The sequence below is a fragment of the Mus musculus genome, chromosome 1 (assembly GCF_000001635.26).
Source record: "Mus musculus strain C57BL/6J chromosome 1, GRCm38.p6 C57BL/6J".
NCBI lineage: Eukaryota > Metazoa > Chordata > Mammalia > Rodentia > Muridae > Mus > Mus musculus.
In genome coordinates, this window is record NC_000067.6 from 176231934 (window position 1) to 176258106 (window position 26173).

General features: G+C 40.3%; 1 protein-coding gene across 8 annotated transcripts in view; it reads right to left on the reverse strand.

The window, feature by feature from the left end:
- Positions 1-26173, reverse strand: part of Pld5 (phospholipase D family, member 5) — a 319212-nt gene that overhangs the window by 269633 nt on the left and 23406 nt on the right. The window contains exon 1 of one of the 8 annotated variants that reach the window (XM_030254898.1): positions 16893-20198. The exons of 6 other annotated variants lie outside the window; for them this stretch is intronic. The gene's annotated coding sequence lies outside the window, so the exon portion shown is untranslated. Of the gene's footprint in view, positions 1-16892; positions 20199-26173 lie in introns of those variants that run through there. One more of the 8 variants, XM_030254896.1, reaches the window with a different exon arrangement.

Sequence of the window (26173 nt, forward strand, 5' to 3'; positions counted from 1 at the left end):
ATCACACTCATGTCCCAAAGACAGCAGGGTATGGGTAAGGTTGATAAAGCTGCTTTCCCATATCCTGTACAATGTCTGGACCTAGCAACATGGCTTGGGGCCACTTAAAGCAATAAGTACAGAGAGGTAAAACTTCCTGGTGATTAAGGGGAAGAATGCCACACCTACTCCCCAACTAGAATGCTGAACAACAGCCACTGTGGACGCAGAGGGGAGTAGAGTGGTATTCTGGGAGGGAGGAGTGTCAGATCTAAGAAACCAGGCAGCAGAGGGTAAAGGATGGTACCCAGGTGATCAGCAGGTGACCACCTATAGTAATTGCAAGCTTGACTGATGGGAAGAGCCAACACCTGGCCATCAAGTTTGGAACAAGTAAGGGCTGGCTCAAGTTGTACATGAAAAGTGTCCTGGAAGAAAGAGAGGGTACCATGAATTCAATCATGGAATAGCGCAGTCATAGAAAGCTCATAGTGTTTGTCTGATGCTGGAGAAGAATATTCAACATCAGAGCACACACTATCAAGACTTCTAGGTGGCTGTGCAGGTTTAGAGGACACAGTCTGAGATGATAGAAATAGGAGCAGGAGTTATATGTTATATGTAACATATGTAATATACGTGAAGCAGCAAATGTTTCTGGAAAATCTGGTAGCTTACATACATAAGAAGGTATATTTCCAGGTAAGTCACTTCTTATAGAATACTAAGACCTATTTGTTTTCTGGGAGGAAATAAGGTTTTAAAAGATCTGTGATAACAATATTTCAACTAATAAAAGTCATCTAATGTCTGACACTAAAGGGATTACTGAATAAACTACATTATATTCATGTGGTGGAATACCAGACAGCCTTTCAAGGGAAGCTTTTATGGAAAAGTTTATAACAACATGAAAATAATTAATGATAACATCCAGTTTAAAGGTAACAAAGTAAGATGCTGAGAATAAGATAGACCCTGTTAAAGTTAATTTCTTAAGAGACCATCTTCTAGTGATGATAAGCTATTAGCCAGATTAAACTTACCAGTGTGAGCAGTTGGTAAACTGAACAAAACTCACAGAATTTGTTTTTAGACATGGGACCGTGGACAACACAGCAGATGAGGCAAGGAATGCAAAAGGCACACTAAGGAATTCAGCTGTCTACTCCCACATGACATGAAAGCCTATGGAATGCAGTTATGAAGAACCCATATAAAGCCATTAGAACCTACTGAAGTTCAGAAAGGTCATATAATAATCAATAAAACTAACCAAATAAAAATTAAAAAACAAACAAACAAGCCATAGTCCTAATCCAGGGAAGGAATTTGCAAGTGTGTGAATGTGACTAAGATCATGATTTATTAAACCACCAAAGCATGCATGCTTTTGGACAAGTTTAACAATACCTGGCCAAATGTGCATGAAAGAAATAAAAGAAATTCTAAATAAATGGAGAAACATTCTGTGTTCAAAGATGAGGGATGGATTATGTTACAAATTCAGCTCCCTTATATCTGTTGATGAGTTAACACAAACGCAATCAAACTTCCAGCAGAATATAAGATGAAAGTGGTGTAGATCGGCCAAGGACCAACATTTGAGATGAGAAGCACAGGAGGCTTACAGAATCTGATTTCAAGGATGGCTGGAAAATGGAAGTAATCAGGAAGAGTCAGGTTGGCATGGGGTAGCACATAGATTAATGGAAGAAATAGTGACTCAAGAGCCAGATTAACCTAAATCTGGTCAATTAATTTTTCTAATGGTGCTAAGAAAAATGAATAGAGCCTGGGTAATGTTTTCTACAACTCATTTCTGGAACTAAGGGACAGCAACCTCAATTTTTTTTTTTTTTTAAAATGGACTTGGGTCTCCACATCACATTCAGTGATAAATTTTTTAAAAAGGTGGATAGCAGGCAAGTGTAAAAGCCAATATTCTAAGACTCCAAAAGGAAAACATTGATAAAATTTGGGATTGGCAAAAATATGTTTTCAAAAAACTATTTTTGAGACAAGTTCAGGTTTTTACAAGTATTCAAGGCTGCTCTCAAACTCATGACCCTTTGGCCTTAACCTTCTGAGTGCTGGGGTAGCATGCATGTGCCACCAAGCCCATGATGCCAAAAACACCTCAGTGAGGGCACAAACACGATTAACCATAAAAAGATCCAATACAGAGGATGTCATCAAAGCAGGAAAGATCTGCTCTACAAAAGACGCCATTATAAAAGTGAACATGAAAACCAGAGAGAGAGAACATATTCGTACTACATACCTGAAAAAAAGATTTGTGTGTAAACACAGGGAGAGATTCCTAGAATAAGATAATCTATCACAATATGCAAAATCCCTGAGTGGATACTTAATAAAAGTTTCCACATAAAGAGGCATTCAACACCACTAGTAACTAGGCAAATGTAGACCTAATACAGATGAACTGCACGTACCCATATTAATGAAAGAGTAACACAAAAAGTGTTAGCAAGAATGTGGAGAAAATTGATATTTTTACATTGATAGTAGGGGCTTAAATTGATATGATCATTTGAGAAATAGTTTGGTGTTTTTTTAAAAAATTAATTTTAATAAAATAAGAGTAGATTTAGCGCATTACCTGCCCATTGCAATCCTCAGCTTTAATGTATGATAAGGAAAAACTCTGACCCTATAGAACTCTACATAGTAACCAGAACAGTACAATGTTAGCATAGGGACACTAGCATCTACTTACAACAGACAACTGGAATCTCTATCAATAAATGAATAGCAAGGAAAATGTGGTATATTGATACCAGAATATACTACCTGTTATTACTTATCATTAACAAAGAAGACTGAATTCCATGTGCTTAAAAAACACACAAAACAAACAAATAGGAAAGGGGGATCTAGTTTATATCTTTTACCTTTCACAAAAATTCTCCAGTGAGCCAAAGCTATACATTTTACACAAAATATAAAATTATAAAACACCTAGAATATCTATAGGTGGCCTTGGTTTGGCCACCTACAACTTTTTTTTGTTGTTTTTCTTTAACTTTAGCATATGTATGCCTGTAAACACACACACACACACACACACACACACACACACACACACACACATCCCATAACACACATGTAGAAGGACCATTATTTGGTGCTAAAAAGAAATGATCATGTCATTAAAAAGACATGGGTCTAAGTGCATAAGGTTAAGAGAAAGCAGCCAGTGTGCAAATGCTACATGCTGAGTTGAAGTGGAAACTTGAGGGTTCTTTCAAAAGTTAGTTGTGTTAGGTGGTGTTTTGCTGGAGCAAACACATGAAGGAATGTTTTTCTAAAATGGGCAGAGATGTAAGACTAAGACAGACTCATGAAGGAACATTTGGCTGAAGCAGACACAGGTGAAAGAATGTTACCAGCTTAACAGCACACCTGAAAGCTCTAGAACAAGTAAAAGCAAATATACCCAAAAGGAGTAGACAGCAGGAAATAATCAAACTCAGGGCAGAAATCGATCAAGTTGAAACAAAAAGAACTATACAAAGAAGCAACAAAAAACAGGAGTTGGTTCTTTGAGAAAATCAACAAGATAGATAAACCCTTAGCCAGACTAACCAGAGGGCTTAGAAACGGTATCCAAATTAACAAAATCAGAAGTGAAAGGGGAGATATAACAACAGAATCTGAGGAAATTTAAAAAAAATCATCAGATCATACTACAAAAGCCTATATTCAACAAAACTGGAAAATCTGGATGAAATGGACAACTTTCTAGACAGATACCAAATACCTACATTAAATCAGGAGCAGATAAACCATCTAAACAGTCCCATAACCCCTAAAGAAATAGAAGCAGTCACTGAAAGTCTTCCAACCCAAAAAAAAAAAAAAAAAAAAAAAAAAAAGTGCAGGACCAGATGGTTTAGTGCAGACTTCTATTAGACCTTCAAAGAAGACCTAATACCAATACTCTTCAAACTACTCCACAAAATAGAAACAGAAGGAACAATACACAATTAATTCTATGAAGCCACAGTTGCACTGTGTATTCTCCCTTGGAGATGGAATGGTTTCTGTCTAATCAGGAACCTGTCACAATTTCCTTTCATAGAGGACTTCATAAGAGATTTTTTTCTACCTCTATCATGTTTAATGTTCCAAATAGATTTTTAAAACTGGCTGAGTGCATATTACTTTTAGCTTCAGAAAACATCATGAATACTTAAGAGGCATTTAACTATTATAAATAATTTTGATGACTTAAAAAAGTCAATACTGTGTGGTATATTTTAAAATGAATTTTATTAGTTTAAAAAAAAGAAAAAGAAAAAAGGTGAAAGAATGTTCTACTAAAGCAAGCACATAAAAGGACATGTGATGAAGGATTCTTCCCTATCTACATGCATGTGGTGGTCCATCTTACACTGTCTACTTGAGCTTCATTTGTTGAGACCCCATAGAGAGAAATGCAACAAAAATCTGATGGTGTACTGAAGATGTTTCCTGCTTCCACACATGCTGAGGTCATGCTGAGGCAAGACCTATGAAGGACACATAATGTTTGGAGGGTATTAATAGGATTTGATGGACAGTGGCAGAGGCTGAGGTTGGCTTACTTACAGAGCTACCTATGCAATGCTTGTTGGTCTTGCATCTTCGCTGATATTTGCTTCTCTGAGAGAGGCACATCTGAGAACGTCTGGCATTCCTGCTAGCCCTGGTCCCTCCTGCTGACTTGTGCCAAGGCTGAGGCCTGGCCATCTCTGCCAGGTAGTACCACTGCTTCAAATTCATGCTTACTATCCCCACTCTACTGAACTGGACTTTTGGTGTATCTGTGAAGTGTTTGCAAGTAGATCAAGTTGCCACTGTTGGGGGTTGCTCCAAAGAACCATTTCTTTCTTCTCTCTCTCTCTGTTGTCTCTGTCTCTGTCTCTCTCTCTCTTTCTTCCTTTCTTTCTTTCTTTCTTTCTTTCTTTCTTTCTTTCTTTCTTTCTTTCTTCCTTGAAAATATTTGTTTGTTCTTTGTATGTGAGTGAGTACACTGTAGCTGTCTTCAGGCACACCAGAAGAGGGCAGCAGATCTCATTACAGATGGTTGTGAGTCACCATGTGGTTGCTGGGAATTGAACTCAGCACCTCTGGAAGAGGAGTCAATGCTTTAACTACTAAGCCATCTCTCCAGTCCTTAAAGAACCATTTCTAGACAGGTTCGCTTCCCCCATATCCTTTCTTTTCCACTACTTCTGGTGGGTGGCAGACTAAGAAGGAGGTTAAAGCATTTAAGAACCATCATTAAAAATAGGTATTTGAAAAAATAAAAGTTACACTGAGTTATTCCAACTATACAGCACTCTGGAAAGGAGGAATTTACAGAGACAGTATAAAGATCAATCAGGGGAGGCTACTGTTTCAGGTAAGAAATGGACCAGTCAAAACAAAAGGAATGTTTAGGCAGTGAATGTTAGGCAGTGAAACTATTCTCTATAACATTGTAATAACTGATACACACCATTACACTCTTGTCAAAGCCCATAGAAGTTATCACTCAAGTTGTGGACATCAGCTAACACTAAAACATTGGCTCATCTGTGATAGCACTTATGTTAGATGTTACCAGGGGAAGCTGTGTAGGAGTGGGGAGAAGGGTTGCTTAGAAACTTTCTGTAGCTTTTACTAGTTGTTTTAAAATGGTGTATTGTGAATTTGCTTAGTCACATGCGTGAATAGTTGTATACCCCCCCTGCTTTTGTGTGGGCCTAGAAGAGACTGTTGGCTGAACCTCCATCGCTCTCCACCTGTGAAGCAGGGTCTCCACCTGATCCTGCCACTCACATTTTCTCAGCTATACCAGAATCCAGCAAGCCCCACCCATCCTCCTGTCTCTACCACCCACAGAGCTTGGGTTATTGGTGATTGTGGAGATGCTCAGCTTGTTACATGGGTGCTGGCATCCATAGTTTGGTCTTCATGGTGCTCAGTGCCTTTCTTCAGCCATCTACATACAGAAACTTTGTGTCAGTCTGGTGCATTCTAATGCCTGCCACTGATGTCAGCTTGTGAAGGGCTGTCAAGCCTGAGTCTTGATGTTCCCCAGGATTATCTCTTAGCTGGGAGATTTTGCATCATTTGTAATAAACCAAGAATTCACAATAAGCAGGCTGACTCATGGTCCTTTAAAGATAACTAGTTTTGCTAAAGATCTAAATCAAACCAATTTTTATTGTGTGTTCATTTAGATTTTCTTTTGGTTTTGTTTGTTTGGCTGGTTGGTTGGTTGTTTTTAGTTTTTAGGTGTTTGTTTGTTGTTGTTTTTGGGGTTTGAGGGGAGGGGGTTTGGTGGTTGGTCGGTTGCTTTTTTCAAGGGCTACACAGGGTTTCTCTGTGTAGCCCTGGCTGTCTTGGAGCTCACTCTGTAGATCAGGTTGGCCTTGAGCACAAAGATCTTCTTGCCCCTGCCTCCTGAGTGCTTGGATTGAAGGTATACACCACCATCACTCAGTTTGCTTGTTTTAACATTAAATTTTATATATAAATGGGGCATGGGATTGTTAACCTTTGACACACAAGTTATCATCTCTGATGGTCCAGGTTCCTCCCTTGCTGCATCAAACAGCTCACTGAGCGCACAGCTTCATTTTTGAAATACTTTCTGGAGAGCATGGTAAGGGCGCACTCTCACCCACCCTTTGGCATGAGCCTGAATCTGCATTATAGAATATTCTCATTGTATATCTTCTCTTTAATCTTGAGGATTTCATCAGCGCCTGGAAATTCTGCCTAGCAAAACCACTCAGGACCCCAAGAGGAGTTCTGCCCAAGCTCTAATGTCCTTCAAGAAATCCTGCAAACTTAGTAACTGTAACCCCCAATCCTGTTCTGTTTCTGCCCTCCATCACCTCTGGCTCTTATTCTTTCTACCTCTTCTTCAGCAATGATCCCTGAGCATTGGGAAAAAAAGGGCAGGAATGCAGTTTAAATGCTCCATTTAGGGATGAATGTTCTCTAGTCTCTTATTCTCTGTACCTTGGCCAGTCAGGGGTGAGGGGTGTTCTCTGTGTTAATCACCATTACTGCAAATAAATGCTTCTCAGATGAGCGTGAGAGATGCCTTGATCTACAGATGTAACAATATATATATATATATATATATATATATATACACATATATGTACATATATATAATATGCATAACTATAATAATTATTGGTTTAATACTATGTTCATCTGCCAAAAGAATGGTAATGGATTCTCCCTATGGCCTCCTACCTACCCATAAGTTTTTGCCCCAACTACGGTGCCAGGTGTGTGTTTCATCTTGTGGAATAGGACTTAGAGTCAATCAAAATGTAGTTGGTTATTTTCATCCCTGATCTAGTTCTGTTGGGGGAGACATCTGAGACTCTGCATTTCCAGCAAGATTCCTGGAGAAGCAGCTGGCCCTTTGCAGACATTTCGAGCAGCAAGGCTTGCCAAGAGCTTCAGGCTTTCAGGCATCATTTTTTTTTAAAACTACATAGACCCTTGGGGAATGGCCTTAACCTTGACTAAAAGATTTTTCAGGTTCAGCTGGTCTCAATTATACTTCTAATTCCCACAGGCAATCTTGTATGCTCAGAACTTCTTGGCAGTGCCTCTTCTTCTTCATCATCTAATTTCATCTCTTACTTACTTTGCTCTCTTCAGTGCTTTCAAATCCACATATATTGATACTTTTTGGACATTTTTTGTTGTCTTTGCTTTTCACAAGCATGTATTTAACGTTCATGTGTTTGCCTCTCTTCAAGTGTATGTGTGTGAGCAGGCTCCAGCAAGCAATCCTCGTTTGTGTCTCTTCCAGGCTGAGGTTAAGGCCTGTACTATGCACTCAGCTCCTTATGTGGGTTCTGGGATTTTAACTCCAGTCCTCATGATGTGCAGCAAGTGCTTTTAACCACTCCAGACCCATCATTCTTGTGCTGAGATTGGGTTTCACGATGTAGAGCTGGTGTTGCTTTCAAACTCTTCCTTCTCTTTCCTCAGCTTCCAAAGTGCTAGAATTTGATGTGTGCATCACCTCACAGGGCCAATCAATTCTAAGTTAAGTCACTTCCTCTCTGGGTTTGCAATTTTCATTCTAGAAGAGAAGATAAAAGTGAAGTGCCTCCCTCTCTTCTGTATCACTCATAGATTGGTAAGAAGATTGGCAGATGGATTGATTGATTGATTGATTGATGACTGATTGGCAGATAATCCACAGAGATTCATAGAATACACAGAATCATTAATGTACACACACACACACAAACACACACATTGCTGCTTAAGAAAACTGGAAAAAGCCAGGTGTACATGACTTTAAATCCAGCACTTGGGAGGCAGAGGCAGACAGATGTCTCTGAGTTCGAGGCCAGCTTGGTCTCCATATTAAGTTCCAGAACAGCCAGGATGGTTATAAGAGATCCCCCATCCAAAGGAGAAAAGAACTGGAAAAGGTGTCACATCTTTACAGAATAAACTTAGCCCAAATTCAGACTTAAGAAAACTCAAAATGTAGACTAGTGAGTATGAGAAGCTGGGAGGGGGTGTGGTTGATGAGGAAGATAAAGGTGAGCTGAATCTGATCCATACATGAGAGCACTTTGAGGAAATATCATACAGAGACACAATTAATATCTATAAGTAATACATATTAATCAAAATAAAATAATTATTTAAAATAGTAGAAAAATAAAAATATCTAAATACTTAAGAAGTTTAAATCATTCCATGAGATTAGTTTTATCCTATGGAGAAGTTTTCCATTAACCCCACTGCTTCATGTCCTCATGACTTTCCCTGCTCCTCCTTCCCCATGGGCGGTGGTGGCCTTCTCCTTTCTCCTAAGCTGCCTCTGGAGCTTTCTATGTTCCTGATGGCAGCCTTGTGCTCTTTGCTTTGAAAACTGACTTTGTGCTATTGTTTGGAGCATCTATCTTTAGACATGCAGATGAAGTCATAGAAGTTTGTTTCTGTGCATATTCTGAAAGCTCTGCTCTCTCATGCCTCTTCTCACTCTCCTTACATGTAGGAAACTGAATGATTGATAGCATTTATGGCTCCTGAACTGCAACTCTGGTCATTTATTGTAGGTCTGAAATCCACAATCCATCTCTCTGCTGGTCAGCATCACTTTTATCTGTGTAGGCAACATATCAGGCTCAGTGTGCCTTTTTCTTATCATCTTCTTGTCTACTGCCTTTCAATGTATCAGATACTCTTTCCCAAGAGCATCTGCTGTCCATTCGGGCAGACCAGATGTCTATGCACACACCCCACTCTCTAACACTTTGTCTCCTCTTCCTAGTTACCAGTGCCAAAGCATGTGTACTACTATGTCATAACAATGAGCAGAGCATTTTATGACTGTATTATGTATTGAACAGTGTATCATTACAAAACATTGCAATTCCATACAACTGATGAGTTCACAAAGCAACTTGCATGTCTTAGGTCAAGTTTCTGTACCTGCTAGGGGCTGGGTGATTTAATGACAAACATTAATTTCTCCAGTTCTGGGTATGAGGAAGTCCAAGACCAGGGCAGCGATAGACCAGTCATCTGTACCCATCACATGCATACCTTTCTAGCAAAGTCACACTGGGAAAAGCTGTCTGAAATAATCTATCATTTACTTTCTGCTACAGTGTATATCATGGATGTCCTCTAAAGGACTGTGTATCAAAGGCTTGGCCTCCAGGCTGAGGTGGGATATGATGGCACCTTTAGGAGGTGGGGACTAGTAGGAAGAAGTCAGGTCACTGAAGTTGTGACCTTGTTGGAGAAATAGGGACAGTGATCCCTTCCCATTGATATCCTGTGTCATCTCTGCTACTATGTGACAAGCAATCTTCCTCAACTGGCTTCCTTCCTGGCTGGGATGCATTATGCTGTCATGGACCTCAAGCAACAAAGCCAATGGACACAGTGTTAAACCACCGAAACTGGGTGCCAAAAGAGACCTTGATTCTTGTTAAGTTTCTTGTCTCAGTTATTTGTTACAGCAACAGAAAGATGACTAATACACTCTCTTAGGATTCCCCAGTTTTCCAAATTGTATTAAGAATGTCATACTTGCAAATTGTATCTTGTATCTTGGGTATTCTAAGTTTCTGGGCTAATATCCACTTATCAGTGAGTACATATCATGTGAGTTCTTTTGTGATTGGGTTACCTCACTCAGGATGATGCACTCCAGGTCCATTCATTTGCCTAAGAATTGCATAAATTCATTCTTTTTTTAAAAATATTTTATTAGGTATTTTCCTCATTTACATTTCCAATGCTATCCCAAAAGTCCCCAATACCCTCCCCCTGATTCCCCTACCCACCCACTCCCACTTTTTGGCCCTGGCGTTCCCCTGTACTGGGGCATATAAAGTTTGCAAGTCCAATGGGCCTCTCTTTCCAGTGATGGCCAACTAGGCCATCTTTTGATACATATGCACCTAGAGTCAAGAGCTCCGGGGTACTGGTTAGTTCATATTGTTGATCCACCTATAGGGTTGCAGATCCCTTTAGCTCCTTGGGTACTTTCTCTAGCTCCTCCATTGGAGGCCCTGTGATCCATCCAATAGCTGACTGTGAGCGTCCACTTCTGTGTTTGCTAGGCCCCGGCATAGTCTCACAAGAGACAGCTATATCAGGGTCCTTTCAGCAAAATCTTGCTAGTATATGCAATGGTGTCAGCTTTTGGAAGCTGATTATGGGATGGATCCCTGGATATGGCAGTTTCTAGATGGTCCATCCTTTCGTCTCAGCTCCAAACTTTGTCTCTGTAACTCCTTCCATGGGTGTTTTGTTCCCAATTCTAAGAAGGGGCAAAGTGTCCACACTTTGGTCTTCGTCTTCTTGAGTTTCAGGCGTTTAGCAAATTGTATCTTATATCTTGGGTATTCTAAGTTTCTGGGCTAATATCCACTTATCAGTGAGTACATATTGTGTGAGTTCCTTTGTGATTGGGTTACCTCACTCAGGATGATACCCTCCAGGTCCATCCATTTGTCTAGGAATTTCATAAATTCATTCTTTTTAATAGCTGAGTAGTACTCCATTGTGTAAATGTACCACATTTTCTGTATCCATTCCTCTGTTGAGGGGTATCTGGGTTCTTTCCAGCTTCTGGCTATTATAAATAAGGCTGCTATGAACATAGTGGAGCATGTGTCCTTCTTACCAGTTGGAACATCTTCTGGATATATGCCCACGAGAGGTATTGCGGGATCCTCTAGTACTACTATGTCCAATTTTCTGAGGAATCACCAGACTGATTTCCAGACTGGTTGTACAAGCTTGCCATCCCACCAACAATGGAGGAGTGTTCTTCTTTCTTCACATCCTTGCCAGCATCTGCTGTCACCTGAATTTTTCATCTTAGCCATTCTGACTGGTGTGAGGTGGAATCTAGGGGTGGTTTTGATTTGCATTTCCCTGATGATTAAGGATGCTGAACATTTTTTCAGGTGCTTCTCAGCCATTTGGAAGAACTAAGACCAAAGTGTGGACACTTTGCCCTTCTTAGAACTGGGAACAAAACACCCATGGAAGGAGTTACAGAGACAAAGTTTGGAGCTGAGATGAAAGGATGGACCATCTAGAGATTGCCATACCTGGGGATCCATCCCATAATCAGCCTCCAAACACTGACACCATTGCATACACCAGCAAGATTTTGCTGAAAGGACCCTGATATAGCTCTCTCTTGTGAGACTATGCCGGGGCCTAGCAAACACAGAAGTGGATGATCACAGTCAGCTATTGGATGGGTCACACGGCCCCCAATGGAGGAGCTAGAGAAAGTACCCAAGGAACTAAAGGGAACTGCAACCCTATAGGTGGAACAACAATATGAACTAACTAGTACCCCGGAGCTCTTGACTCTAGCTGCATATGTATCAAAAGATGGCCTAGTTGGCCATCACTGGAAAGAGAGGCCCATTGGACTTGCAAACTTTATATGCCCCAGTACAGGGGAACACCAGGGCCAAGAAGTGGGAGTGGGTGGGTAGGGGAGTTGGGGGAGGAGGGTCTGGGGGACTTTTGGGATAGCATTGGAAATGTAAATGAATAAAATACCTAATTAAAAAATACTAAAAAAAAAAAGAATGTCATACTTGGCCATTTTCCCTTACTGTCTAATGTGACAGCCACCTCCTGTGCACACTACTTTGCTTTTAGAATGACAAAAAAGAATAAGCTATAGACTTGAGGGGAAAAAAATAAACTTGGAAAACTCTACAGGGATGACAAGCTTACCTTTCCTGCAGTTCCTACTTGATGTCATAGCAAGCCTCAGCAACAAGGGTTAATCAGACAAAAGGAAGGCTGGTTAGAGACAAGTGGCTGCTTTTTATCTAAAAGGCCAGAGGCTAGCCCAGAGCCCTCCAGGGGAACCAATGAAAGAAATCTCTTGAGAAAGATGGTCCATTGGTGACCAGGCTGAGCCTCATAGAAGTCAGAACACATCACTCCTTTCCCCTGTCACCCAAAATAGGTCAGTTGGATATTGCCCATACCCAAGCCACCTCAAGCAAGGCATTATTCCTATCTGTGGCACTACCCAAGACACTTCGTCATGGAGCCAAACCTCCCAACACAGAGCTCCCATGTATAGGAGCCCACAATTCAATGTATTCTAAACCATGCCCACTGCAGCTCCCTCTTAGCATTCTAGACCGCAGTCTCTTGTCACAAATGAGCTCTGCCAGAATGAAACAAAGCAATGAGCTTTTTCATTTATGGCCCTTAGGGCATTCCAGGCATCTCAAAAACAAAACAAAACAAAACAAAATTTTAAAAAAAGAAAGAAAAAGAAAAGAAAAGAAAAGAAAAGGGAAAAGAGAAAAGGAAAGAAAAACTAAACCAACCGAACAAAACCAACCCCCAGATAAAAACTGCTGACCCTTTCTCTTTCACGACCTGTCTTCACCTGTTTTTCTTTCTGACTTCTAAGGTCAAGCATCCTTCCTGACTTCTCTTCCTGTTTCATACATGAGTCATTAACATTCTTCCTACTGGTCACACAAGATGCTATTTCTACCCCTCAACCCACAGACTCTCCTCTCCGTACCCTCGGCACATTTTGGTGTGTGACAGTCTCTAATTACATGTCCCACAGATCCACATGAATTGCTGGCTACACACAGGTAGGTCTGCAGTGGAGAACTCTTCCTTCCCACTAACTGCCTGCACAGATAACTTATCCCAGACTCTGAGAACTCAGGTTTCCCATCACCCCTGCTGTCCCATCTGAGGGATCACTTGCTCACCTACACTGCCAATCCCAAAACCAGCCAGGCTGCCCGCACATCAGGCTTTTCATAAGAGACCTACCTGGCACGAAGAGTTCCTAGCTGTATATCACCTCAAACCTGCAAGGTTTATGACCTGTTGTTCTAAAACGACCACAAACAGTCCCAAATGCAGCTCTGACTCTCTCATCCACAGAGCTTCAACAACAGAAAGAGAACATTGCCTCCTCGTTAATTATTGTGAAGAAGGTTCTAGTCTGATGTCTGTGTCTCAGTTGCCATTCTCCCTCCTGCCATCCTTTCCTTTATCAGAATACAGATCACCCCCAACTTATGATGACTCAGGTGGCAACTTTGCAATGGTACATTAACAATGTACCCTTAAGAGAAGCCACGCTTCAAATTCCAATTTTTGATCTTTTACCAGGCTAGCTACAGGTGGAACAATTCTCCATTGTGAAGCTGGGCAGGGCCACCAAGCCACAGCTCTCAAGTCACTGGGACAACCAAAAGGGGAGTAACCTGCCTACCTGTGCCTTTTCAAAGTCTGGACACTAAGAAGGTTAGATACACTAACCTGTATTCTCAACTTCCTATGAGGCTATCAGGCTGTAATCTTTGTTTGTTTGTTTGTTTGTTTGTTTGTTTCTGAATATTGGCTCCATGGGTCTAATTTTTTTCCCAATTTTTTTATTAGGTATTTTATCCTGAAAGTCCCCCATATCCCCACCTCCCCTACCCACACACTCACATTTCTTGGCCCTGGTGTTCCCCTGTACTGGGGCATATACAGTTTGCAAGACCAAGGGGCCTCTCTTCCCAATGATGGCTAAATTGGCCATCTTCTGATACATATGCAGCTAGAGACACGAGCTCTGGGGGTACTGGTTAGTTCATATTGTTGATCCACCTATAGGGTTGCAGACCCCTTTAGCTCCTTGGGTACTTTCTCTAGCTCCTCCATTGGGGGCCCTGTGTTCCATCCAATAGCTGACTGTGAGCATCCACTTCTGTGTTTGCCAGGCCCTGGCATAGCCTCATAAGAGACAGCTATATCAGGGTCCTTTCAGCAAAATCTTGCTGGTGTATGCAATGGTGTAAGTGTTTGGAGGCTGATTATGGGATGGATCCCCAGGTATGGCAATCTCTAGATGGTCCATCCTTTCGTCTCAGCTCCAAACTTTGTCTCTGCAACTCCTTCCATGGGTGTTTTGTTCCCAATTCTAAGAAGGGGCAAAGTGTTCACACTTTGGTCTTCGTTCTTCTTGAGTTTCATGTGTTTAGCAAATTGTATCTTATATCTTGGGTATTCTAAGTTTCTGGGCTAATATCCACTTATGAGTGAGTACATATCATGTGAATTCTTTTGTGATTGGGTTACCTCACTCAGGATGATACCCTCCAGGTCCATCCATTTGCCTAAGAAATTCATAAATTCATTGTTTTTAATAGCTGAGTAATACTCCATTGTATAAATGTACCACATTTTCTGTATCCACTCCTCTGTTCAGGGACATCTGGGTTCTTTCCAGCTTCTGGCTATTATAAACAAGGCTGCTACAAACATAGTGGAGCATGTGTCCTTTTTACCAATTGGAACATCTTCTGGATATATGCCCAGGAGAGTTATTGCAGGATCCTCCAGTAGTACTATGTACGATTTTCTGAGGAACCACCAGACTGATTTCCAGACTGGTTGTACAAGCTTGCAATCCCACCAACAATGGAGGAGTGTTCCTCTTTCTTCATATCCTCACCAGCATCTGCTGTCGCCTGAATTTTTGATCTTAGCCATTCTGACTGGTGTGAGGTGGAATCTCAGGGTAGTTTTGATTTGCATTTCCCTGATGATTAAGGATGTTGAACATTTTTTCAGGTGTTTCTCAGCCATTCGGTATTCCTCAGGTGAGAATTCTTTGTTTAGCTCTATGTACCATTTTTTAATGGGGTTATTTGATTTTCTGGAGTCCACCTTCTTGAGTTCTTTATATGTATTGGATATTAGTCCCCTCTCTGATTTAGGATTGGTAAAGATCCTTTCCCAATCTGTTGGTGGCCTTTTTGTCTTATTGACAGTGTCTTTTGCCTTACAGAAGCTTTGCAATTTTATGAGGTCCCATTTGTCAATTCTCGATCTTGCAGCACAAGCCATTGCTGTTCTATTCAGGAATTTTTCCCCTGTGCCCATATCTTGGAGGCTTTTCCCCACTTTCTCCTCTATAAGTTTCAGTGTTTCTGGTTTTATGTGGAGTTCCTTGATCCACTTAGACTTGAGCTTAGTACAAGCAGGCTGTAATCTTACTGCAAGTCAAGCACCATCAGGTAACATGATAATGCATTGCTCTTTTTAACTTTTATGATAATACATTCAAGTTTCCCATACTTGCTTTGGTATTCTTTCAATCTGTTCTTTTCACTCATGTGGATTCCTCCTCTACTGCAGCTTACTTAAAAGCTCTACCAAGCCTACGTGAAAATTCAGTCTGGAGATGAAGAAGCCCCTGCGGCCACCCCCTCAGTGTCCAGTCCCTGTCTGTTGCCTTGCCTGATCTGTTGCTGTTGGTATGGCTGTTTTTCAGCACTCTCATTCACTTCTCATTTGTCAGTTTTCTCTCTCTGATCACCCACAGTTAGTCCTCAAGAGTCCCAGCCAAAGCAAGAGCCTCTACTGTCATTGTAGTAGCTGGATTCGAAAGGCATTTACAAAATTGTTATTACTCTATCTACTTTAAGAGATGTTTGCACACATGGAAACATCACTTCGGCAAGTCAGACACACAAGTCTAGACCAAAAGCCAGATTTAACAAATTACCCAGATCTCTAGAAGGGACCAACCTTTCTACTGCTCAATCTCCAAGCCTCCCCACAGTCAGCCACCCATTGTGCAGCTACTGGCTGTGCACCTAGCAGGTTGTCCACCAGAACCTGGCACTCTGCGCCCAGTGTGGGTCTTGAGCTCTGCCAACTCAGATTCCTTCTGCACTGGTCTACCGGTGTCTTTCTTTCTTCCTTTCTTTTTTTCCCCTTTTCAAGAAGAGAAAAAGGGGAAAGTCCTAGAAAAACTGGATTGCAAACAAATACAGAAGTGAAAACAACCAAGCAGACCCAGCAGAATCCCAGGCAAAGACAGAGCAACCCTTCTAAAATTAGACGTGATATAATCCATTCACTACTGCTCAGCTGTTATTTCTATTTTGGAATGCCTGAACATAATCTTGTTGCAGACATGTGCATGTTCAAGGAAAATCTCTGAATGAGAAAGTGGGTGAAGGAGAAATATGGGGAAAAATAATGAGACCGTGAATGAGAAAAGAAAAGACCCAGAGGGTAAATATGATTAGTCTGATTTGCATTTCTAATAACTGTGGGCCAGCAGTCCAGCGCAGCCTCATCTGGACTCAGACTCCCAGTGGCTCAGAGAACGCCGCCTCAGAGAACGGACATTCCCATCATTCATTTACATGTTAGGCATACCAAAGTACTGAATATGCTATTTATAATCAGAACCCACTGTTATAAAAAAATAGAAAAAGTATTAGCATAAGGTCCTAATGTGCCATATTCTGTGTTAAATTACCGAACCACAAGACTCCCCATTAATTCTGAGCGTCAAAGTGGTAAAATGTAAGTAAATTATTACGAGTACTTACATTCCAATGCTGCCTTTTGTTTTTGCAACCATCGCTGGCAGGGAAAGAGTTGCTTTCTTTAGTGTGCCTGCTAGCCTGCTATTCAACCAGGGATGCTTCTCAGACCACAACAGTGTCTCAGAACTCTGAATTACACGCCTTCTGATTTTTTTTTTTTTTTTTGCAATGGGGAAAAAAGTCAGCCAACTAAAATAGGCTTAATTGTCTTTTTAACTGTAGAAGGCAGATAAAGCCAGGAGGAGGAGGGAAAGACCTGTCTTGCTTGAATTTTCTGCTCTCCCACGACAGAAGGCAGCTTTGAAGGAAATATTATTCCATATAATTACTCTTGAAAATGCCAGTTTTGACTTCAGTGGGCACAGGCTGACACTCCTTTCAATAATTCTTTCAAAATGAAAGTTTCTGTTCATTAATGTCATATAAGGTAAGAATTTAACAGCTTCTGCTGCAGCCTTATCAAACATTGCTTGATCATGCACCTGCTGCCAGCTTTTACAAAAGCATTTCTGGGTGGATTCAGGGTCTTTGCACTTCATCTGACTTTTAAAAGATTGGTTTGCCAGGATGATTGAATAGAATGGCAACTTTAAAAATTACTTATAGTCTCATTTTAATTCTCTCCTGTTGTCTTTATACACGCACGCACACACACACACACACACACACACACACACACACACACACACACACACACATATACATACATGCATGCACAAAACAGGTGTTTTTAGAAGTAACTCAAGAATCACATAGTACTAGGACCAAAGGACCTAAGGACCCTTAGGAAATTGTGGCATGGATTCCCAACTGTGTTCAGGACATTTCACTCCTAAAAGAAAGGCACACAGCTACCCAGTATGCCTTGCTGTGAGGTATGCATATGACTTAGCTCCAGACAATGAGGTGAGTGGGGTTTGCAGTGATGCAATCTCTAGCTAACAGGGAGGAGGAAGGCCTCTTCTTGCATATCTGCCATCCTGCAGCTGAAAAAAAAAAAAAAGGACTGGTCTTGGAAGAAAAGGATCCACATACTGTAGAAGCTGGGTGACAGGTGAAGGGATTCAGAGAGACATCAGGGTCTCTGCACAAGCTCATGAGCTGCCTGCATGTGGGCTTCTGCATGAGAAATGAAGTTCCAGCTTCGAAAGTCATTAGCCCCAGAGCTCTGAGATATGCGGCCCAAACTGTAACAGTAGAGACGCCACGGTACTCAGCTGAGACTGATATCCAGGCCTCTTGGGCGCCAGTGTTCTTGCTTTCTCCTCTTTTGTTACTGCTTGTGGGTGGGAGAGGGGGAGGTGTTGTTTGCTTGTTTGATTGATTTGGTTTGCTTTTGTTGCTGTTGTTTTGTTGTTTTTATAGTGACAGGCTGTGTTGGTTGGTTTCTTGTGAAATTGACACTAGTTAGAGTCATCTGGGTAGATGGAAAAAGCCTCCATCAGATTGGCCTGTAGGCAAATCTATGGGTATGTTTTGATTGATGTGAGAGGGCCCAGGCCACTGTGGGAGGTATCATCCCCTACTCAGGTAGCCGTGGGCCCAGGCCACTGTGGGAGGTATCATCCCCTACTCAGGTAGCCGTGGATGGTATAAGAAAGCAGACTGAGTGATTCATGATGAACAAACCAATAAGCAGCATTTCTCCCTGGCCTCTGCTTCAGTTTTTGACTCTAGGTTCCTCTGTTGAAGTTCTGCTCTGACTTCCTTCAGGGATAGATTCTGACCTGGGACATGTAAACCAACTAAACCCTTTCCTCCCAAAGTTGGTTTTGATTGATGTTTTATCATCACAATAGAAAACAAACTAGGGCACGGGTGTTGAACTCTGGGCCTTCTGTGTGTCAGGTATATGTTTTAGCACTAAGATACATACTCTTTCCACCCCATGCTAACCCAGTTCTATATTTACCAAATAATCCTAGCAAATAGTTGACATGTCTAAAACTATATTCTGCTGTCATATTTTACAAACTATTAATAATTTTTTAATATTCACCAGCATCAAATTAGGCCTCATTCATACTGTAATATTAGACCTTGGATCTGAAATATACCCTCCCCCAAAGTCTATGTCGTGTGGAATTGGTCTCAGCTTGGTGCTCCTCCAAAAACAAAAACAACAAAACAAACAAACAAACAAACAAACAACCCAAACGTGTCTTGGTGCTCCTGAGATACAGTAGACACTTGAGGAGTCACATCTTTAAAGGACAAAGTAAGGTTGTTATGGAGAGTGCTGGTCCAAGGACATGGGAAACGCTGCCCCTTCTATTCTCTCCTTGTTTCCTGGATGCTGTGAAGAACCATACAACCACACAGTCGGAAAGCAATGGGGCCAAGCTATAGTCTGAGGACATGAGCTGTAGGCCATATATCTTTCCTTCTGACACCATACAGCGCTGGAGGTTGAACCCAGGGCCTGGAGACATGTTAGGCAACTTTTCTTCCTGACCCACAGTCCCAGCTCCAAGCCTCTTTCTTGTTTTGGAGTTGATAATCTCCAGTATTTTATCTCAGAATAGGAAACTGACTAACACATTATGTTCTTGCTAATAAAAGAGAAATGACCTCTCAGGTCCAGATTATCTAAAAACACCCCAAAAGATGTTTCTCTTTTTTTAAAAAATTATTTATTTATGAGTCACATTGCACGCGTGTTGGGGGTGGTGGTGTGTGTGTATGAAAATGCCCCACAGACTTGAGTTGACAGGAGCTGGGACTAAGTAAGGCTGATGCTGGGATGATAAAATTGAGACCTATCATCCAATGCAACAGGCTGGGGCTTAAGGCTCGGCTCATCTCCTTATCTATTTAAACATATTATCTAATTTCTATAAGCCTGTTTGCTGGTCATGAAAAAATTTCATCCTGCCAAGATGTTGCTGCAGACGTTAATTGGGATAGCATATATTTTAAGTACTGACACTTGGCATCCGAAGGAGTATTTAATAAATACTTTCTTCTGCACCTGTGTGTATTTATTCACTCAGTAATTATTTATAAAGTACCACATACCATGGTCTTGGAAAATAATTGGAGAATTTAGGAGAGGGAGACTGTCCTTGTGGGGCTTTTCTGTGGGTGGCAAGAGAATGGCTATAGCTTAAAACAAGAGCTCAATAACAGTTTTTAAAACTTCTTTTTATGAGGCAATCCATATAAATTGTGGTGCTTTCAGAATACATATTTATTCTTAATTTGACCATTTGGAAATAAGCATTGTTAACGTTTGGGAATATATCCTTCCTTTTATTTCATCTATGTTGAATGTAGTCTTGCATTCAGACAAGCTATAAAAATATACAAAATAAGCCAGGTGTGATGGCGCACGCCTTTAATCCCAGCACTCGGAAGGCAGAGGCAGGCAGATTTCTGAGTTCGAGGCCAGCTTGGTCTACAAAGTGAGTTCCAGGACAACCAGGGCTACACAGAGAAACCCTGTCTCGAAAAACCAAAAAAAAAAAAAAAAAAAAGCAAAATATATTAGACTCTTTTTCTTTAAAAAAAATCCATCAAAATTAATTTGCAGAAGCGTGTACTATTACCATTTCAACTGTTCAGTTGTATTCCCTTGCCTAGAAGTACTGGCATTCATTTGAAAGTCCCTGTTGGAGGACATTGAATCCTTTCCCCTTTCCATTAACACGGCTGCTAATCTAACAATACATTCTTGTGGGTATTTCCCCAATGGCTCTCATGTATATTCCCCTCTCCACATCTGTTATTTGCTTCCTCGTCACAATTATAGTTTTAAAAATAGATTACATGTGGATGACTTATTGCTTGGTCTCTCATAAGAACTGAGGCCCAGCACAGCCACCAACTTGACCAACACCTCTGCGATCAAGACTGTTGCTTGTATTAACATGACTATTAGGTAAATGACTGAAAGAGGGAAAGACTTGAGAGCCAAAGAATATTAGCATTGTTAATTCTTCATGTATGACATCAAATTATTAGACAATAATGGTTATAAATTACTCACGCCAAAGAAAAATCTCATTTTTCTGTATCCTCACTAATATTTCAAATTTTTGTTTATTTTGTTGTTGTTCTTTGAGACAGTTTCACATTGCATTTCAGGCTGGCTTCCAACTCATGATAATCCTCCTGCCTTGCATTCTCCACTAGTAATTTTACAAGAATAAGCCATCATACCCATATTCTTCAGTGTTTAATAAGTATCATTTCTAGAACATTAAAAGTTCTTCTATTCTTTGATTTCCAACTCTAACCTTTGATGAGATGATCTATTTCATGTGTAAGTTACTCACTAACATCTGAGAGAAAACGACTCAGGGAGACATTTGGACGTTTCTTCTTTCTTAGGCTTTAACATGTAACAAGTAGTTTCCACAGAAAACATAAATTAACAGAAAGAATGATAATTGCTGAGAAGGAATTTCAATAGATATAAAGGTACAAAGAATTGAAAGTTAAAACGTACTAATAAAAGGACTATGCCAAAAGTATGGAAAAGTCCTTGCTATCTGTATCTTATTCTCCATATCTATCTGCATCTACATCTATACACCATTAACATTAGAATCCATATGCCAGCTATCTATCACAGTATTATTTAACATTAAGTCAGCTCACTTCTTGAAAACCTAAATATAGCCATTCCTGAAGTCTCAGATGATTCATTATTAGACTCTCTTTAGCATCAAGGTCCATGGATGACAAATCCTTCAAAGTGTCCTATTTGCACCTAACCTGAAATCTCCACATTTATTACTTATCTCTAGGTTACTCATTTCAAATAAATGTGATTGCGACATGGACAGACAGTGCACTGTCTGGGACAGTGATTCTCAACCTGTGGGTCGTGACCTTTCTGAGGGTTTCATATCAGATATCATCCTGCATATTGGATATTTACATTACTTATTTATAAAAGTAGGAAAATTACAGTTAGGAATAGCAAAAAGAATAGCTTTATGGTTGGGGTCACCATAAGATGAGGAACTATATTCAAGGATCACAGCTTTGGTCTAGGGGACAATGACAATGAGAGGGAAAGTCTGCATGTTCAAAGGGCACTTTTTCCCTTAGTAATTTTGACTTAAAGTTGACTGAATCCATGCATCAGAATCCAAAAATACAGAAGACAGACTATATGTTTATATAAAATGAAAAGAAAGTTTGTATTCTCATCATACATGGGAAACTATTACTTCTAGATTTTTCTTCCCCTGTCTTTTTCTAGCTACCAACAAGAGAGATTAACAACCAATAGTTGTCAAAGACTTGGTAACACTGAACTGAGGCTTTTTTGTTTTTGTTTTTCTCTTTGTTGCATTGGCAGAATTAAAAGAGAACAGAAGCAATTATTCTCTTTTTAAGAGATACTAAAGTCTACCCAGCAAACCTATACCTCCTAAATTCTCTCCTTCCCAAAAGCTATGAAAAGTCTGTGAATACAGCCCTGAGCAGAGAGCAAAGCAACTGAAGGAGTCACCTCCCACCACACCAGCAAACATCAGGCCATAGCTCTAGCTGCTGTCCTAACCCTGTAACTCTAAACAGTCTCTCTTCTCCCTCCTAGCTTTCCCATGATTATAGTCTTCCTTGGGGCCAACTATCCTCCTGTTTCATTTACAGACACTGTAGATTCTTAATGCTGAATGTTAATAATAGAAATGGAGTAAGCCAAACATTTCTCTATTTGTCTTGAGGCCAAATACTTCTTACTGGAATTGAAAGACCTGAAATTCTGAGGGCTAAGTCAAGAAAGAAGAAAAATTCCAATATTGCATCTTTTAAGCTATAGAATATGTTGTGTGTGCAGGGGCAGTGGGCAGGGAATAAATATAAAAGATTTATTTTTATAATGTTCGTTTGTTCAATGAAGCTATTCATTGAACAGTGAATTGCATTGAATGAATTGAATTGAACAATTGGAAATCAAGGTATTTAAACTTTAATACCATTGTGTGTAGAGATGGTGAGACTTGAAAACTATGGTAGACATGAAAGATGGTAGACTCTGATGCTGTGAGGGAGTTCAGTTGTTCATCTCATCTGTCCTTTGCTGACCACTCCTACATTCTCATCTTCCGGAACCTCATGCATACTTCTAGCTCTTTATTGGAAGCCTAAACCTGTTTCTTGTTACCTCCCCCCAAACCTCAAACTAAACACATTCAAAACACAATTCATCATCAGTCACTTCAAATTCTGAGCCTGTTTCTAGGCCAACAGTGTTGACAGCCACTATCTAGAATGCTATCCAAAAGAGGGTAGGTAATATTTTGATCACACCCCTTATCCATTAGCAAGCAAGTTCACATATGGCCCTCTTTAAAAAAGTTTAGGGAGCAAGAGTCTACCACAGAATAGTAACACAATAGGATTACATATTATAATAGTGAATAGTTATTAAAACTGCTATTTTTCAAATACCAAAAGTATAATGGATGACACAATACTATTAAATATAAGATACATTTTCTTGTTGTTATTATTTAAGAAGGTCTCAAGATGCCTAAAAGTAATCCATCAAATCAGATACAATTACTTATTCATGGGTGCTTGTATGTGCTCATGTGTATAAGCATGCACGCACGCAGGTTTGTATATCTCTGAACTTTTGCAGACAACTTGAGGTGAAGAAAGATAAAATCATAGCATAAAGGTCCTCTAAACTACTCCATCATCCCCTTAGTCCCTCTGCCATCTTCATTGAGAAGAAGTTCCCGGTTTGGATGTTCTTACAAGTCCTGCATTTCAAAGAAGTTCACCTTGCTCCTAGACTAAGATGGAAAGTTTGCAGTTTCCCTTCCCAACAATTAGTTAAGAAATGATCTTGTATAACTCTGGCCAGGGACATAAATTCAGGTGGTAAACTAGCTCTTAATGGTTTTCTCATTGAAGATACTACTGGTGGCATTTTATAATCTGGAACAGCTAGAGGTTGGGACATGGTAGAAACATGAAGAATCTAGGGACCTCAACTTTGCTGTGAAGCTATTGAATTATCAGTCCAAACAAAGTTTTATGTGATATATAGGTTCCGTTATTATTCAAGGCTTCCTTATTTGGGTGTCTGCTTAGTTAAGGCTTATACTGGTTAGTTTTACCTTTGAACTTTGTTTGGCCTAGAATTGCCTGGAAAGAGAGTCTTAATGAGAAAATATCTTGACTGATATCTGATACAGGAAGAAAGGGTCCATTGTAGGTGGCACCATTCCCTAGGTTGGGAGAGGCAGGCACTTCTCAGCCATGTATGAGAGGAGAAAGCTGGCTGAAAACCATCAAGCAAGGAAGAACCCATTTATTGGATTTATATATATTATCTTCTCTCCACTGTTGACTATGGGTGTAGCACTTTAAATTACTGCTTAGCTGGAATTGTTAGCAAAATAGAAAATAACCGTTTCTTCTCTAAGTAGTTTTGTGTCAGGACATTTTATCACAGCAATGAGCCTGAAACTACAAGCCTAAATGTATCAGAAATAAAGAAGATTAAAGCATGTTTATTTTCTAGTGCTTTCTGTGCTTTTTTGCATATAGTAAAATAGATGGCATTTCTTTTCTCATAAAACAATAGGAAATGATTTTTACATAATTTGCAGATGTAAGATAATCAAAACTTAAATATACCAAAAGAGGAAGAGAGGAAGTCCCATTGACTTAAAAAAAAAAAAAACAAAAAGAAGTGAATGTTTAGATGCCTTTCAAAAGCAGTCAAGGTGGTCCTTTGACTCCTGTCAAAATCAAGGACTTTATCTGCCTTCAGTTGATTCCTTAGGCTTCTGTGAGTTCAAAAGGACAGATATAGGTATCAATCACTATCCTTCAGGGTTCCATTAAACTTAAATTGTATGCCATTGTAACCTCTGAGACTCTACAGTCCACAGGGCCCTTTGGTATCGTCATCCCTGCACAAAGCCAGAAGGATCCCCAATTTGTTTTCAGCTTAAACAACTTGAATACTCACAGGATGGCTATAAGATCCATGAAAACATCTCTTATACTGGGACTTCTAAAAAGAAATTCTAAGATGTCCCTAAAATAAATTCATCTTTTAAGCTCACTTTTTACCTTACTTGTTAACTCTAAAAAATAAAAAGTAAGCACTGTCCCTAAATAAATAACAAATTACCCCATTTGGATTTTGAAATTTTAACTTTTTAAAATTATTCTTCAAAATATTTCTTGCAAATTGTAACTGTTGAAATGTAGCATAATAATATATGACTCAAAAATTATAAAATTAAGATTATTATGAAGTTATTTTTATTGATTGAAGTCATCTTCCTTAAAATATATGTATAGTGAAACAATGTGCTTTTAGTCTGTTTCTAATAAACAGCTTTCCTTCTCTATGGCAAAATACCAGAGGCTATTATTAACTTAGTAAAAGAAAAAGGTTTTCTGGTCATGTTCTTTCACCCTATGGTTGTTTTGACCCTGTTGATTTTGGGCCTGTGGCACCACAGCCCATGGCAGGGGCCCATTTTGGAGGAGATTGTTCAACTTTTCACATCACTGTAGTTAGGAGGTAAAACAGTGAGAGAGGAAGAGGCTCGTGTGCGTGTGCGTGTGCGTGTGCGCATGCGTGCATGTGTTAGTAGTCTATAGCAGGGACATTATGTTGCATGGCAGCTATTCCATAGTGTGAGGTTCCCGGGTATGAGACCCAGTAGTGATGCTATACTGTTCCTGAACCATCTACCCTTGCTACCCATGAAGATTTCAGGCAATGAGGAAGAACTCACTAGGGAGAAGCACTGGGGAGCAGATTAGGTATGGATTCCAAGGAACCAATGCACCCTGGGAAGGGTGTAAAGGGTTGAGAAACTCTCTGAAAGAAAACACAGAATGGCAAGACGTGCTCCTGGCACCCGAGAGCTATGTTCAAGAAAGATGTATTTCTTGCCTCTCAGTTCTACCCTAAGCTTTGTCTCTGTAAAGTTATTGGTCCTAAGAAGGAGATGGAGATGGAGATGGAGATGGAGATGGAGATGGAGATGGAGATGGAGATGGAGATGGAGATGGAGATGGAGATGGAGATGGAGATGGAGATGGAAATGGAGAAGGAGATGGAGAAGGAGATGGAGATGGAGATGGAGAAGGAGATGGAGAAGGAGATGGAGATGGAGATGGAGATGGAGATGGAGAAGGAGATGGAGATGGAGATGGAGATGGAGAAGGAGATGGAGATGGAGATGGAGATGGAGACAGTAAAGTTGGTTTCCACAGAAGATCTCAGAGACTCTGTAAAACAGCACTGCTAGAAAATCCAAACATCAGTGGAGAGAGCAATTCCAGTAAGA